At 40.5% G+C, this 5,529-nt stretch overlaps 1 long non-coding RNA gene across 3 annotated transcripts; it reads left to right on the forward strand.

The window, feature by feature from the left end:
- Positions 1-15: 15 nt before the first annotated feature.
- Positions 16-5,133, forward strand: LOC119356951. Of its 3 annotated transcripts, XR_005172090.1 has the most exons (6): positions 16-687; positions 832-1,172; positions 2,817-2,965; positions 3,425-3,501; positions 3,586-3,687; positions 4,752-5,133. It is a non-coding gene; the product is annotated as an uncharacterized LOC119356951 (long non-coding RNA). The 3 variants fall into 3 exon arrangements; XR_005172089.1 differs by having other exon boundaries at positions 16-1,172; positions 3,397-3,501; XR_005172088.1 differs by having other exon boundaries at positions 16-1,172.
- Positions 5,134-5,529: the final 396 nt, after the last annotated feature.

A 5,529-nucleotide genomic window follows, 5' to 3' on the forward strand; every position in this document is an offset into this window, starting at 1 on the left:
GGGAGGAGTGCGAGGAGCCGGCGGTGGCGCGGGAGAGGATCATGCACCGGATCAACTCCAAGATGGCGCACAAGTTGTACCAGCTGGGGCAGCAGCTGTCGTTGCGGTGGACGACCGGCGTCGGGCCGCGGATCGGGTGCGTGCGCGACTACCCGCCGGAGCTGCAGTTCCGGTTGCTGGAGGATTCGGGCTTTGAAATTGTGCCAAGTACATATGCGTTCGGTGGAGGATTCGGGCTTTGAAATTGTGCCAGAAACAGGCACAGAGACAGAATTTGAGCAACACTGACTGTCTGCTGTAATCTATATACAACAGAATTTGTACTACATCCTTAGTTTTAGCGCATCCCTCCTGCCACGAGGAAAATATCATGGAATTGACAAGAGCAAGGCAGGAGAGATGCTGGGAGCCAAAATCAATAGCACCCAGACTGCATGCAGATAAATATAGCCTCAACAAGATGAATTGTGAGATCGAGCTCCTTCAGTTTCAGCATAAGCCCCCGCATAAATCATCACCTTTGGAGCAGTGCTTAGTCCCAAACCATTAAGGTTCTGTAACGGCTGAAATTCTCCAAGCTCTGAATCTCTGACGATGATGGGATCCGGACACCCTGAAGAAACTACATCCAGTTCAGTACAGTCAGGGGGTAGGCATGCTTCCAACCGTGTGTTTCTTCAAGGCAAGGTTTGCTATTTGTTGTGTATCAGTCCCAACAAGTTGTAGTTTGGTTATTCTTGTTCTTTTATTGTTAGTGAAGAAAAATGACAATGTAGTCCCAGGTCTGTGTACGTGAGGTTTTCATGGTCCTTGAGCTGTTGTTACATGCAGGGCCGTGCTTGCCAAGAATCGAAACCGATCCTCCTTGAAGATGGTCCGACCTCCAGTTCATCTATCGAAGGATAGTAATACTACTACTGCTGCAACTATCTTGTTGTATCGCTCTGCTTCCATATGCAAAACAATGCATCAACCTGTTCTTTTTTTGCGGGAAAAATAATGCGTTGATCAATGTATTCTGCATTCCTGATTGTCATATGTTTCGAATTCATAAGATTAGCTATATGAAAGCCACGGTGCATATAATGTTCGTTTCATTTCTTAGCGCAGTAGCTCTGGTATGAAAGACTGACGAACATGGGTGAATAAGCTGGGAGGAACGGACAGCACAGGTAAGAGTCCAATCCCCTCTTATTTTGTGGAGAATTTTCAATTCGTCTGACGTTTAGTTGTATGATTTGTCAAACTTTCATTTGCTCATTTGTTCTGTCTTTATTTTTATCTCTATCAAGCTCGATGTCCAACTTTTGTTGTCGTGGGGGCTTCTTGTATGCAAGTAAGAGCATGATGTTGGATCATAGTGTTGATTGGATTGTGGAAATTGTAGGATGATAATATTGTGTTGTTTTGATCTGACCCTCGTGAGGGATTATATAGAGTACATGGTGGGGTAGAGACTTGGAGTACAAGACAAGTACTAATTCTATCTCTAACTCAAGTACATTATACTTCTAACATTCCCCCCAAGCCATAGTGGGAGTGAAGCGGACGATTGCGACTGAATTTGAAGTCTTGTCCTTTTTGCGCCAATATATGTTGTTGAGAGGCACCCATCTTGCTAATTGGTGTGTCAAATTTTACATGGACAGTATAGTTGTGTGATTATTGAGTGGTCCAGTGAGTAGTGTTGCTATATGCAAAGGAATGATAGAATGATGAGTTTGTAAAGTGAGTAAGTGCATATCAATAATTCAACCCGGAACCCGGGCTCAGATGAACCCGGTGAACAGTACCACAATTTAAAATAGAAACAAAGTTCACAAAATTCCAAATATTTTTGTGGTGCAAGATGCTCCTGTGCGCGAACTCCATGATTTTTTTGTGAAGTTTGGATATTCGAGGAGGTCGTGGCAAAAAAGACAAAATCAGGCGTGAACAATGTGATTTTCTAAAGTTTCTCAGACATTCGAGGCGTGAACAGTATGATTTTCAAAAAAGACAAATTTTGGATGTCCGAGAAACTTTTGAAAATTGCACTGTTCATGCCTGATTTTGTCTTTTTTGCCACAAGCTCCTTGAATATCCAAACTTCACAAACTTCACAAAATCGTACAGGAGCATCTTACACCACAAAATTGTTTTGGAATTTTTAAAACTTCTTTCTATTTTAAATTGCCGTACTGTTCAGGCCCGGGCTCATCTGAGCCCAGGAGCCAAATCGCTGCTCTCCATATCGATAGACTCAGTGCTCTACCTTCTGACATATATAAGAATGTGCGGAGTGTACTGCTTATGGATGTAAAAAGGAAGTTTTCCTGATACATCCATGTAATGGTGGATCGATCGTATGCTTAATAAAGGTAAAAATATTTGTCTGGTTTTTCGCTCATAGGTTGGTCAACTTTTTCTGGTGCCTTGGATCTTTATCCAATTGGCAGGTAGTATCTTTTAATCATCATTATTGAACATATATATGTTAGTTTGACTGAATATGCTTGCACAGTACATACTAAGTAGCCGTTTCTATTCAACTATAATGTTTCACTAACATGTTAAGCAACTGATAAAGCTGACCCTGAGATCCGAGATCTATTTTTTGTACTCATCAACACGATAATCTTTGGTGACCAAGAATGAAATTTGGAATCAGACCTTTTTTTGGCATTACAACATGACACGGAAGCACGCCTTTTCATCCTCCACCAGTCGCCTACAGTATTTTATTTGTCATCAACCATTTCTATGTTTAATTCTCATTTATTGAAAAATGATTTATTTGAGCACTTTAGCGAGCTACTCTTTGTTTTTGCATTCAGTGACAATGGGTAGGTGCAACCTTCGGAGAAAAGTGTGTCAAGGCAGCAATTATAGTTGGTAACATGAGCTGCCCCAGTCGCATGGCAGTGTTCTGGCCAAGATGGTACGGGACATAGTTGCTCGCCTAAATGAAGGAGATGTTGATCTGGTAACAATCCTTATCTAATCTTTTGTCATAACTGGACCACTGAGTTTAGTACTCCCTCCTTACCAAATATAAGATGTTTTTGCAGTTCAAATTGAACTACAAAAACGTCTTATATTTTGATACATAGGTAGTAGCTTCCATAGAAAATGCATACATGATGTCCAAGGATGCTACTTGGCATTTCCGTCTAGAGGCTCACATGTTGCTTGATATCTTCTCATGTTCGAGACCTTCTTAGCACCTCCGTTTAGAGGCACCGCGCGATTGTTATTTGGTCAATACAGTCATTTTATGACTCTGGCATGATCGTATTGGACCGGGGATTGTTTACTGTAGAATAATAATTGTACATAGCTTCTGTCAAATAATCGACCACTCAGTTTGATGCTGATGAATCTGAATCACAACTTCTGTTGAATTCTGGTGGTTAGAGATACATCAAGAATTTCGATTTGGCAGGTCCCTCACGGAGACACTGGAGGAGATGGTGTGCTCAACCCGAGTTCGCCTTCAGCATCCTCCTACAGTTTGACAAGGTACGGCTGACATTTGCGTCTATGAATCAATCAATTGGCCTTTTAATAATTGTGTTTTCAAAATGGGCTTCTTGTTTCTTTTAGTCCATGAGTGCCACGCCTACAGCCCCAGGTCAAGAGCAATGCCTTCTTCAAGGTGCCAACCAAAATGACACCTCTCCACACATTTATCACTATATTGTACAGGTACCAATGGAATAATGCTAAAATACCTCGATGTTGCTACCTGTTTGTTAGTGTAATTGTACTGAGCAGATCAGCTACTAATCTTCCTTGTCTTCTGTTTGATGCCATGACGACTTGTATGCTTAATTATTAAGTAAATTATTCTGTGGCGCATGTTATTTTGCAAGTCGCCATATAATTGTTCTTTTGGGACATGCACTGGGTCGTTTTCATTTCTCATTAAAGAGAATTGATTTGGATATGATCATTTTTCATGCTAATTTCACCAGAGGAGTGGGCTAACTGATCTCTTACATGCTTTTTTTAATTCAAAAACTTGTGAGCATCAACCCATGTTTTTTTAACTTGAGAGAATACAAAAATATGGTAGACCAAGATTAAAAACTGATATTAGCTTATTGCAATTTGGAGCTGATGGGAATTCCTTATCATTATGTGCTTGTAAATGCTATGAAATATAGATGGAAAGCATAATTGAGAACGGTATAGTTTGCTTTCCAGTATTAGAAGAAAATAAGTGCCTAAATTCATAGCTGTAGCCTGAAATGTTATAGAATATCTGTAGTTATTGGTAAATGTAGTAAATCAAACTGATCTTTTTCCTTTCTTTCAACTTTCCTCTTAATGGCCTTGTGAAATTTTTGGGGTAGTGATTTCTAAACACTTGTGATATTATCTTCCTTTTTGCACGCATTAATTGTTCTTTGGTAGTTGTCTTTGTTACTCATGTTTAAAATTTCTTAAATGCATTGTCTGAAATGTCACATTGAGTAGTTTGACAGAACAAACCGACAAAACGTACTATGTTCCACAGCTAATTTATAAATGTTATTTGATGTACATGTCATTCTTAGCTCTCCATGGTTTGCTTTGTTGTCCTGTTTCCATAGGTGGATTTACATAGAGCCATATAACCATTCCATTCTTCTACTATTCATGCTAGCAGCGAGAGTTGTTCTAGCAGCACAACTACTAACCTTTATTTGTTGCAAGCACGGAATAGCCTTCTCCCATTAATGTTTTACATGCATCGGTGATGTCTAATTCAAATTCTATGTTTGTAGAGAACCAAGTGCCCTGACCTATGCTATAAAGAGATCATGTGAAAACAAAGCTGAAGTTGTTGCTCAGGATGAGAAGGAAAGTGATCTTCGAGCAACACTAGACCTGGACCTAGAACCACTGGTTCACTTAGAACGAGTTAGTCGATTGTTGTGATAAGAGTAAGGGTTGAGAGTGAGCGGGGAGAAGGTTAGAGTTTGTCTCTTCAGTTACAGTTCTGAGAAGAATAATTTTTCTATTTTAGAAAATGTGGCAAATTGCATTTCATCAGAGATGGCTTTGCTGTAAATTGCATGATCGAGAGGTTTTTATATATTTTTCATCAAGTCGTACAATTTTTTTCTTTGGATAGAAAGGTAAATGCATAGGTAGGTTGATTCAAGAGTTAATAATGGACATCATTGCGTATCAGTTGCATGGACATCATTATTTTTATTTTGTGGTAATGCATGACATTCAACTATATGTTACAACGTGACAATGGCTCGGAAGACATCGGATATGCCTTCTTGGCTCGGAGGGTGTCACAGGCGGCGCACGCCTCCTCGCCTAATAACGGTGGCCGGGGACTCCACCTTGGCGGTCCGTGGTGGAAGTACAGTGTGAAGAATAGAGGGTGCCATGACAAAGGTGAGCTGGTGTCATCTGGTTTGGACTTCCATATTTCTCACCCACATATGGGTTGGATTTAGCAGAGTCCGGACCATCTAGATGCTTGGATTTTGGGGAGCCTGCTAGGCACCCATTTGATGTCTGAACATGCTCGAACGTACGAGAGAC

Source organism: Triticum dicoccoides, chromosome 2A, assembly GCF_002162155.2.
Source record: "Triticum dicoccoides isolate Atlit2015 ecotype Zavitan chromosome 2A, WEW_v2.0, whole genome shotgun sequence".
NCBI lineage: Eukaryota > Viridiplantae > Streptophyta > Magnoliopsida > Poales > Poaceae > Triticum > Triticum dicoccoides.